We start from the raw sequence: 12,184 nt of genomic DNA, 5'->3' as shown, positions 1-12,184 counted from the left end.
GATGTTTGAGGGATATTTGATCCCATTAATCAGCGCTGGTGATTAAGCTGCTCCTGGAAAGAGCAGCAGGGTGAGCCCGCCTGTGACGGGGCCAGAGGCAGCGCAGGGATTCCCTGATCAAGCCCTACATTCCCTTTCTTTACACAGCTCTTCCTGGCGTTCCCAGCCCAGATTTGCAGACCCCGGGGTGTTGAACTGGCTGTTCCCACCCACAGTCGGGGATGCTCAGTGTGGGATGCTCGGAGTGGAGGCGCTGCATGTGCTGTGACACATCACAGGGACAGCAAGGGCCGGCCGTGGGCACATCCCGATCCCTGCCAACCCAGTCCGGGCACCGAGGTGGCCCCGGGTGTGTCACAGCCACTGCGTTTAAGGGAATTTATTCACCCTCCCGCTTCCCCTGGCAGGTCCCTCCCTCCCTCCCTGCGTGCTGTGACACCGCTGCTCTCCGCGAGGTGCCAGGAGAGCTCCAAGCACAGGCTGAGCCTCCCGTGCTGCTGGGGCAGGTGAGCGGGCAGGGACCCGGCTCAGCTCTGTCCCTCCAGGCCGGGGCTGGGGAATTCTCCCAGGGAGCTTCTCCAGGATCTTGGAGATGCCGTGGGTTTCTGTCACAGACACATTTTCTGAAAAATCCTTTCCTTAGGATTTTTCCTCCTGAGAAGCTGAGAGGCCTCAGGAACAAAATGCAAACAATGGTTATCTGCTGCTGTGGGATGCAACAGGTGCATCTGGGATTGGTCTCATGGGGTTGTTTCTAATTAATGGCCAATCACAGCCCAGCTGGCTCTGACTCTCTGTCCGAGCCACAAACCTTTGTTATCATTCTTTCTTATTCTATTCTTAGCCAGCCTTCTGATGAAATCCTTTCTTCTATTCTTTTAGTACAGTTTTAATATAATATATATAATAAAATAATAAATCAAGCCTTCTGAAACATCCTCATCTCTTCCCTCATCCTCAGACCCCTGTGAACACCATCACAGCTTTCCCCCTGTCAGTTCCTGGGTCATTCCCATGGGCTCTCTCCTCCACCCATGGGGATCCCCCTGGCCAGGCTCGATGCCCTGTGCAGACATGCCAGTGTTGTATCAAATAAACATCCACCTTGTGGGGATCACTGTGGTCTGAAAGCCGGGGCCTTGGCATCAGCCTGGAGCAAAGCTGAAATGGGAACAGGGAGGGTGGGAGCAGCTCAGGGCAGCAGCTCTGCTCTCCATCAGACACCCTCAGAACTGCTGGCAGCACTGGCCCCTGCCCAGCGACAGGTCCAGAGGGTTTTCTGCAGTGGAAGGGCCCAGACGAGGCACTGAGGGCAGCTTGAGCAGCTGGGAGAGGGGCTCAGCCATGACAGGATTTCCATTCCCTCTCCTGATGTGTTCAGGAGCTGTTGGCACCAGGCACAGCCAGGGCTGACTCAGAGCCTCGGCACGGGGCTGTGCTGGGAGCAGGGATCATCCCTCCCACACAGCCTGTTTGCACTTGCCAGGCCCCTCCTGCCTTGCTGCAGCTTGTCCCAGCTGGGCCATGGCACACAGAAAGGGGCAGAGGTACCAGGCTCAGCTCCCACAGCTCCCTTGCTGGCCAGCACAGCCAAGGAGCACACTGGGACACATGGGAGTCCCATGGAGACAGAATTCATCTCCCACTGGGAGCCCTGCGTGGCTCCAGCCCTGCCCCACCCATTCCCAATGCCCCATCCCTGGAAGTGTTCAAGGCCAGGTTGAATGGGCCCTCAGAGCAACCTCACCTTGAGGAAGGTGTCCCTGCCCATGGCAAGGGCTGGAAGTGGATGAGCTTCCCTTCCAAGCAAAACCCCTCTGGGATTCCATGATCCATCTGGGCAGGGCTGTCCTGCCCTGCTGCCCCCTGCTTTCCTCTTGCCCTTCCACTCTGTCTGAGCCAGGCAGGTCCCCTCTAATCTGGAGGGAATTCCCTGCTCTCCATGCCAGGGAGAGAATTTGGGCCATGGAGAGACCCTGGGATAAACCTTTGCTGGAACCTTGTGTGCCAAGGCAGGGTGCTCCTGAGCTGGGCTCCTGATGTGTGCCAGCTCATCACCAGCACTAGCATTGGCAACGTCTTTGGACACAGGATGGGTGCACTGGGCCCTTTCCTGCCATGGTGGGTGCCCAGCAATGGGAACAACCTGCATGCACTGGGAAGCACTGGGAGAGCCTCCTCCCAGGTGCCCTGGCACCCACCCTGTGCTGCCAATGCTGCCTGGCACAGTGGGGATCACAGCAGAGTCCCCTGTGCTGGCACAGGGCAGAGCGGACAGACCTTTGTGAGCAGCTCTCTGTGCCTGGGGCTGTGGGGGCATGAGAGGAGCAGCCCATGCCCTGCCTGGAGCCCTGGAGAATCAATGCCCACTGTTCACTGCCCCTGTGCCCCTCACAGGAGGAACCAGCCCGGCTGCCAAGCAGCTCAGGTGTTTGATCCTGCCCTGGTGGGACAGAGGATGGACACCAGGATGGGCACCAGGATGGGCACCAGGATGGACACCAGGCTGAAGCCAGCTCTGGCCAGGAGGTTTTTGGGGTGACAGCAGCAGGAATGACGAGCACAGGGCAGAGCTGGCCCCACTCTGCTGACTCGAGCACAGAGAGGGGCAGGTCAGGCCAAACACCTTGGTCAGCACCCGCCCTGCTCCAGTTCGGATTTCACTTACGAGGCAAAACCGTGCGGGCTGTGAGCTCACCCATCCCCAGCCCGGCCCCTTCCCTGCCCCGGGGCACGCACACTCATGCCATCCCCGCCTACACCAACCCCCCAGGGCCAAACACCGCTCCTTGCCTCGCTGCCAGCCGCAGCCCTGCCCTGCTGCCAGCCCCAGCACGATGCTGGCACCGCAGGGATTTGCCTCTTACAAAACACCCGGCCTTGGCACTCCCTTGCCAGGTCGGGAGCTGGGAATGGGGGGTGGGATGGCCACACTCTGGGGTCCCAGTGGCCTCAATCCCAAAGCCCAGACTGGCACTGGGTCAGGCTGGCACAGGTTGCAGCAGCAGGGGACACTCGAGGGGATGTCATTCCCTGGGGTGCTCAGCAGACACAGCTCTGTTTGCTGCCATGCTGTGCCCGGCCCCCCGTGCCTGTGCACACTCCTGGGGCTCCCCTGGCACCCCGAAGGTGCAGCAGCAGTGAGTTTATCCCAGAGCTGCCTGGCCACCTTCTCTCTGTGACCAGCAAGTGCCAGCCTGGCAGGGGGACAGGGAAACCCCAGCAAGCACTCGGTGACAGCCCCTTCTTTTGGTTATGAGAAGGCAGGGACCCCTCAGCAGAGGCATTTCCGTGGAACAGCGCTGCTCAGCTGCCGTGTTTGTGGCCACTGCACTCACCCCCTGGCATGGAGCTTGCTGGGAAAACCAGGTCAAGATGGAGCCTTGCAGCTGCTCCAGGTTCTGCTGTGCTGGTGCCACAGGCTCGGCCCTGCACCTGCCAGAGGCAGAGCCACAGGCTGGACTGGTGTGGGGCAGGAAGGGCTGGCAGATCAAATGGATTTTGGGGGCACTGGGAAGGTCAGGATTGGGGTGCCAGGGCTAATATTGGCCCTGAACCTCCCAACCCTACAGCAGGGTGGGCCAGGCTGGGCCAGGTGCTCAAACCCTGTAGGGCTGAGGTCACAAGTGGGCACTGCCTGGCTCCCCAGCTGTCCCCCTGCTCCAGGGCAGACTCTGGTTGCATTTATCCTTTTTGCTTCACTCCTGACCCAGGAATAAACTCCCCAGCACAGCCTCCCCTGCCCAGGGGCTCTCCCTGAGCCTGCCAGGACCCCAGCACAGGGCCCAGGGCAGGAGCCCCCCGGGCTGGGGGTGCTGGCTGAGCTCCAGGCATTGCTTTGTGTTCCCGGCGTTGTTTTGGCAGCCGGGGCCGCGTCCCAGCTTGTCCCCACGCCCGGCGCTGGGCTGTGATTAACGAGGCGGGTCCTGCCCTGTTCCCATCCCCGCGTCAGCGCCGCCGCCCTCGCTGGCGCTGCCAGGCGGTGCCCGCAGCCAGGTGTGCCCAGCCAGGTGTGCCCCAGCCAGGTGTGCCAAATAAGGAAACCACCCGCGCCCTTCTGCTTGCAAAACACTTTGGACTCGGTGCGGTGCTGACGCCGCCGGTTCCCAGCAGCTCCTGGGATGTGCTGGAGGCTGAAATGGCCCCTCTTGCCTTGCTGAGAGCCCCGGGACCCTGCAAAAACAGTGCCCTGAACCCCCACAGGGCCGGTGTGGCAGTGCCCTGCCAGCAGTGCCAGGGACACGGGGAGGGGACACAGGCAGGGACCCTCAGTGTGGATGTGGGGCAGCCCTGGCCATGAGACTGCCACCCCTTGACTCCCAGGCCCAGAACACGAAGCATGGCAGTGCCCCACTGTGCCCTGTGCCACACTGTGTCCTGTGCCACCCTGGCCTGGTTGGGCTCATCCGTGTCCCTGGTGCTGCCAATGAGCCCTGGTCATTGGTCACAGCCCTGCCACAGCTGCTGCAGCACAGCTGGGACAAGGCCAGGAGAGCAGAGCAGTTCCAGCCCCCCAGGATCACACAGGGGGTCACCAGCACAGGGTGGGAAACACAGAGCGGGTGGAGGAGGAGGTTGTGGCACAGCTGGTTCAGGAATTGGCTGCCTGGGTCTCTCCATGTTCTGGGTAACGAGGAGAGGCTCAGGAATGGGGGATCTCAGGACTTTCCCAGCTGGTTAAACATCTGGGATGAGCAGAATGTGTCCAAGGGGCTCAGGGGTCCAGCCCTGTCTGTCATTTGGGAAGGCTGTGTGTGGCTGGGGGTGACAGAAATGCCCCGAGCAGATATGGCCCCTCATCCAGTGAGTCCCATGTGTTCCTCACAAAGCCCTGGGTCAAAGCCTGGATCCCAGGCAGTCACTGGGGAGCTGTCCTTAGCCAAAGCAAAGGTGAAGGGTGACAAGGCTCCAACTGAAGGGCCTGACTGGCCACCCATGTGGCTCCAATCTCCTGGGGACACTGATGCAATCCCCTCATCCCCAGCTTCCAGTCAGCACAACCATCCACTCTGACCCCCAGGGAAGGGTGGTCAGACCCCAGCCATGCTGGGCACTGAGCTGCACCAACCCCACACTGGGAAAGAAGGCAGCAGCACCCCGTCCTGCAGGAGCTCTGGGGACAGCAGGAGCGGGTTTGGGGCTCTCTGCAGAGAGACAGAGCCAAAATTGGGCAGGCAGGAGCCCCCCAGTCCCACTGGGCTCCCTGGGCAGGGCTGTGGCTGGGCCACGCAGGTGGAAAGCTATTTCTCAGGAACTGGCTGATGGTGAAAGTTCTTTCCCAGGCGTGGCCCAGCAGGAATGTAAATCCTCTGAAGTCCTCATCTCCCCTGTAATTAGCGTCAGACAAGTTTCAGCTTGGAGCTGGGCCGCCCCGGCCGCGGGCGTGGGAGCAGGGGATGACGCAGCTGGCCTGTCCCTGCAGCTCACATGTCCCCTCCTGCCCCAGGAATGTCTGTGACTCACAGGGACCGGCCAGGCGCTGGGTGGGGGCTCATGCAGGTGTGGGACCCCGTGTTCTCCAGCCTGGACATGCCGTGGCTGAACGGCCAGACACAGCCTTGCCTTCATCCCAGCAGTGTCCCAGTCCCAGGAGGAGGTGCCTCCCTGGCTCTGTGAGGGGTCTGAGCACACAGGGCACTGCTGGTCTGGTCTGTGCCCCCTCAGGGTGTCCCTCACCCTGACCAATTCCACTGGCACAATCTCTGGGACATTGTCACTGGGCCAGTGGATTCTGAAGGGGGAATAGCTCATGGGGCTACCAAAACCAAACCTGAGGGTCATTGCACAGGACTGACAGGGTCTGACCCATCTCAGGGGAGCCTGTGCAGCAGGAGCTGGAGCTGGAGCTGGACATGGAGCAGTGCTCAGTGGCATCTCAGGGCCAGGGGCTCGGGGTGAGCCTGCTGGGGGCATCCCCCGGGGAATCACTCGGGAAGGAGCCCTGCACTGTGCCCTCATTCTATGGCCAGGCTCTCACCCCTGTGCTGTGCTCCTGGGGTCGGTCACAGGCCCGGGACTGGGGCTGAGCAGGGCCCACACTGCCAAGGCCCGGGGTCCCAGCAGTGCCCGGTGCCAGAGGGGCTCTCCCCGTAGCCTGTGTGTGCGGAACAGCCTCGGGTGTGCGTCAGAACTGTGAACACACGAGCGTGCTCACCTTACACACATCACACACCTCACACACCCCATACACCCCACACCTTACACACCCCACACACCTCACACACCTCACACACCTCACACCTCACACCTCACACACCCCTCACACCTCACACACCTCTCACACCTCACACACATCTCACACCCCACACACCTCACACACCTCACACACCTTACACACCTTACACACCTCACAACCTCACACCTTACACACCTCACACACCTCACACACCTCTCACACCTCACACACCTCACACCTTACACACCTCACACACCTCACACACCTCTCACACCTCACACACATCTCACACCCCACACACCTCACACCTCACACACCTCACACACCTCACACACCTTACACACCCCACACACCTCACACACCTCACACACCTCTCACACCTCACACACCTCACACCCCACACACATCTCACACCCCACACACCTCACACACCCCACACACCTCACACACCCCACACACCTCACACACCTCACACACCTTACACACCTCACACACCTCACACACCTCACACCTTACACACCTCACAACCTCACACACCTTACACACTTCACACACCTCACACACCTCACACACCTTACACACCTCACACACCCCACACACCTCACACACCTCACACACCTCACACACCTCACACACCTCACACACCCCACACACCTCACACACCCCACACACCTCACACACCTCACACACCTTACACACCCCACACACCTCACACACCTCACACACCTTACACACCTCACACACCTCACACACCCCACACACCTCACACACCTCACACACCTTACACACCCCACACAACTCACACAACTCACACACCTCACACCTCACACATCTCTCACACCTCACACACCTCACACACCTCACACAACTCACACACCTCACACCTTACACACCTCACACACCTTACACACCCCACACACCTCACAACCTCACACACCCCACACACTTCACAACCTCACACACACACCTCACACACTTCACGCACCTTACACACTTCACACACCTCACACACCTGCTCACGCTCTTCTCCTCCCCTCTCCGCCCGGCTCTGCCCGGCCGGCTCCGGTGCTGGCTCAGCACCCGCCCCGGCTCTGCAGCACCGGCACCGGCACCAGGGGCTGAGGGGGGCACGGCTGGGGCGCGGGGGCAGCGCGGGCAGGATGCGGGCAGGGACCGGCTGCCCACAGGGCACCTGTGCACACCCCAGTATCCCTCGCACAGCCCTGAACACATTGGTACCCCCTGGGCACCCAGAACTGCCCCGTCCCTGTCCCCGTCCCCGTTCCCATCCCCGTTCCCGTTCCCGTCCCCGTTCCCGTCCCCGTTCCCGCTCCCGCCGCGCTCCGCCCCGTGCCCGTGCCCGTGCCCGCCGTTGCCAGCAGGGGGCGCCCGTGCGCAGCGATCGCGCCCCCGGGCACGGCCGGGCGCTGCCGAGCGCTGTTTGTGGCTGTCCCGCCCGCTCCCACCGGGTACCCCCGGATCCTCCCGGCCCCACGGGGCACCCCCGATCCCAGCCTTGTCCCACTGGGCATCTCCGCGACCCTCCCGGCCCCACCGGTCCCCCGGTCTCATCAGGTCTCCTCGGATGCCCCTGCTCCCCGGGGGTCCCACCGGGTCCCTGTGCCCTGACCCACAGCCCAGAGCGGGATCCCAGCACCATTCCCCAGCCCAGATGCCCAGCTGCAATCTGATCACACCCGGGGTTGAAGGGCACCGGCATCACTGGGGCATTGGGACCACCAACACCACTGGGACACCGGGACTACTGAGCCAGCAGGGCATGGGAACCACTGGGACCATAGGCACCACCAGAACCATCAGGACAACAGGACTACCAGAACGCTGGAGCATGGGAACTTCTGGAACCATTGTCACCACTGGGATCAGTGGGGCACGAGGACCAGTGGGACCATTGGCACCACCGGGATCAGTGGGACACAAGGACCACCAGGACCATTGGCACCACCGGGGTTCCCAGCATTCGGTTCTGCCCAAGAGTCTCAGCCCAGCCCTGGAGGTGCAGAACCACATCCATGTACGGTACAGAGTTTATCCCAAGCATCCGCTGGTCCTGCAGCACTGGGCTGAGCCAGGAGTTCGGATTAACAGAATAATAACAGAGGAAAATCTCTTAATGAGTGCAGCATTAATTACTGTTACGTATCAGAGAATCCGCAGCGCTCCGGGCGAGAGCGGGGCCAGCGTGTGCCAGGCCCAGGCAAGCCATCACCTCCTGATGGGCCTTGGCTCTGCACTCCCAGCTCGTGTTCAGAAAATCATTAGTGTCATTAGACTCCAGGGTGGAGCAGTGTTCCTTGGCCAGGAGTGCCTGGGCATGGTGAGGGAGCAGGGATGGGGTCCCAAGAGGGGCTTTAGCAGGGCTGGGGTGAGGGCTCAGGTCCCTGGGGGGAGCCAGGGAGGGATGGGGCAGGTTTATTGCCAGAGGCCTCTGGTAGGCACTGAGTGTTTCAGTCTTGTTAATGACTTCATATAAAACTCCCTGCCAAGTACAGATTAATGAGCAGCCAAGTCATTTCCATCGTGTGGGAAGTGACAGCACAGCCCAGTTACAGGGACTGCTCTGAGGTGCATCCCCTGAGCACAGGGGCTGGGCAGCCCCCTCCCCTCCCAGCAGCTCTGGTGGCCCATTGTCCCCTCAAGTGCACAAGGTGACAAGGCCCTGCTGCACCAAGGCCATGGAGCAGCCCCACAGGAAACACCTGCCACAACCATCAGCCCTTGAGGAGCAGGGGCGAGGGAGGGCAGGAGGGATCCAGAACACACAGCATGTCCTACCTGAGGGGCCAGGCCACAGCCCTGTGCCAGAGGGGACTGAGACCACAGCTGGGGTCCCAGCAAGGAGAGGGGCTTCCCTGGGGCAGCTGGAAATCAGTCTCTGGGGGCTGGAAATCAGTCTGTAGGGGCTGGATATCCCAGTCTGTGGGGCTGGAAATCCCAGTCTGTGGAGCTGGAAATCACAGTCTGTGAGGGCTGGAAATCACAGTCTGAGGGGGCTGGAAATCACAGTCTGTGGGGCTGGAAATCCCAGACAGTGGGAGCTGGAAATCACAGTCTGTGGAGGCTGGAAATCACAGTCTGAGGGGGCTGGAAATCACAGTCTGTGGAGGCTGGAAATCACAGTCTGAGGGTGCTGGAAATCACAGTCTGAGGGGGCTGGAAATCCCAGTCTGTGGAGGCTGGAAATCACAGTCTGAGGGGGCTGGAAATCCCAGTCTGAGGGGGCTGGAAATCACAGTCTGTGGAGCTGGAAATCAGAGTCAGTGGGGGCTGGAAATCCCAGTCTGTGGGGCTGGAAATCACAGTCTCTGGGGGCTGGAAATCCCAGTCTGAGGGGGCTGGAAATCACAGTCTCTGGGGGCAGTTCCCATTGCTCCTGCCCATCCTCCTGGTCATCAGGGCTGTGCTGCTGGGAAGGGTCTGCATGGGGCCAGGACAAGCTCTGGATGCAGGAGGGCACTCAATGCCAGCAGAGGCTCCTGTGGAGGGGGCACAGGGCTGGTGGAGTCCCTGTCACCAGCAGCAGGTTTGTCACATCCCCCCGGGTCCTTTGGCGTGACTGGCCTCACCCCAGAGTGGGGTTTAAATCACGATTCCCTTCTGTGAGCACACGTGTCCCCAGGCCAGTGCTGGTTCCTGCCTCACCCACCACCAACGTCACGGTTGTCCCAAGCTGGGATTCCCATCTGGCTGAAGACCTTGCCCTGGGGCTGGTGTGGGTGCAGGATGAGTGTGGGAGCTGCTGCTCGTTGCCCACAGTCAGCAGAATGCTCATGTGGCTCCCTGCCATGCCCAGTGAGGGGAGCAGAATGAGCAGACAGGGTGTGATTGCATTGCCACACCGAGGAATGAGACATGAGAAAATGCAAGAGCTGCTGCTGCCTGGAAGAGAGATGCTGAAAAGCTAACATGGGAAACTCCAGAGGTTGGAGTTTGTCATGGAGATGGAGCTCAAGCAATTCCTGCTGGCTTGAGACTTTAGCTCTGTTCAGACATAGAAATATTCTTCTGTCTGAGTAAAACAAGCCCTGAGGTGTGTCCATCTGTCCTTCTTCCTCTGGTCAGCTGGGGGAGATTCACAGATCCTTGGTGCCACCCAGCATCAGAGCAGCTTGTGCCTTGGGCTCTGGGAATGCCCAGGTCTGCTCTTGGCTCTGCAGATCTGGGCATTCACCTCCCCCAGCGAGGGAGGTGGCTCATGAAGCATCAATGACAGGGCTGGGACCTCACCTGATGCTCTGCAAAGCACTCAGGACACGGGCCAAATGCAGGAACATCACCCTGTTCCACATGATCCACATGGGAGAGAGGAGAGGAGAGGAGAGGAGAGGAGAGGAGAGGAGAGGAGAGGAGAGGAGAGGAGAGGAGAGGAGAGGAGAGGAGAGGAGAGGAGAGGAGAGGAGAGGAGAGGAGAGGAGAGGAGAGGAGAGGAGAGGAGAGGAGAGGAGAGGAGAGGAGAGGAGAGGAGAGGAGAGGAGAGGAGAGGAGAGGAGAGGAGAGGAGAGGAGAGGAGAGGAGAGGAGAGGAGAGGAGAGGAGAGGAGAGGAGAGGGCTCATCAGTAGCCCAGGGTGGCCCTGATGTGGGGCTGCCAGTGGGGCAGCTGGAGGGCAGTGGCACAGCAATATCTGACTTTGCTGCAGGTTGGAGCCTGCAGAGGGACAATCCAGAGTCACTCCTTGTCCTTCCCTTCTCCCCACTGCCTCCTTTGCCTCCTCCTTCCCTCTGGGCCGGGCTGTGCTGTCCATCTCTCAGTTCCTTGGTGTGGAAGGAGGGGATTGAAGGGGGTGGCATCACCCCCACCCTGCAGCTTGGCTGGCTGATGGCAAAGTGCCCCGGGCAGCCCAGAGGGAGTTTCCATTGCACACACAAGCGCTGTTTCCTTTCATGGTAATAGGAGCCGCGATGGCTTTTTCCAGATAATGTGGGGGGGCCGTCAGGACACGTCCTGGCAGATGGTAAAGAATCGACAGCTGAGATAGAAACAAAGACATCATGTGTCACTCCACACCTTGATATATTTGTTCCCTATTTTCTGTTGTTGAGACTCACAGAGCAGCAAGGGTAGAGCCTGTGCCTGCCATTTCTCACACTCAGGAGTGCTCCTTTCCCAGCTCTGCAACCCTCAGTGAGCTCCAGCTGAGCTGGGAATCGCTGTGGAAGGCACTGGGAGAAGCTGGCCCACAGGGGAAAAGCAATGACTCCTAATTAGCTCCTATTCATGACATTAAAAGCACAATTAGCTGTTATTGTTTGAGGTAAATGCAACACAGTGACCATGGACGTTCCACAGCAGCTTTTCCCACTCTGGGCACTGCGTGTGCAGTGTGGTCACCCCAGTAGGAAATGTCACCTCCCCTCCAAAGCAAACCGAGGAGCTCAGTCCTTTCCTCCTGCTGCAGCACACGAGGCACAGATTGCATCTCCAGCATGCTTCTTGCTGGAACAGACTGATATCATCTCCTGAGCTCTATGATGTTCTTTTTTTCTTTTATCTCAAGGGAATTTGTTGTGGGTGAGTGCTTCAGGAGAGCCTGGGAGACTGAATTCTTCTGGTAGCATGAAATAGTTGAGGCAGAACTGCTCCTGTGTGTCCTGATGTAAACAGCCAGCACAGGGGAGCTCTGTGCTGAGGGTTCCTGATGTCAGAACAGTGTGGGATTGTTGTTCCAGGTGTGGGATTGGTGTTCCAGGTGTGGGATTAGGAGCTCAGTCAGGGGCCAGGGCAGCAGCTGCCCAGCAAGAGCATTGGTCAGAAAACACCAGGGAAAAGCTGATATTGCAGGACAATTTCCTGAGATTGTCTGTGTGACATCTGCCACACCTGGTAAAAGAACTGAAACCTGGGCTGAGGTTGTGATAATACACAAGAAAAGCTGTAAAAAAGGCCAGGTGTCCCCTCCCTGTGGGCTGTGGAAGGGCTTTGCCTTGTGTTTTAGGGCAGTTGTCACCTTCATGCAGACTTGGAACTTGGCCTACATTGTGGGGGTGAC

Source organism: Melospiza georgiana, chromosome 28 (assembly GCF_028018845.1).
Source record: "Melospiza georgiana isolate bMelGeo1 chromosome 28, bMelGeo1.pri, whole genome shotgun sequence".
Lineage (NCBI taxonomy): Eukaryota > Metazoa > Chordata > Aves > Passeriformes > Passerellidae > Melospiza > Melospiza georgiana.
This window is presented reverse-complemented; position numbering follows the sequence as displayed.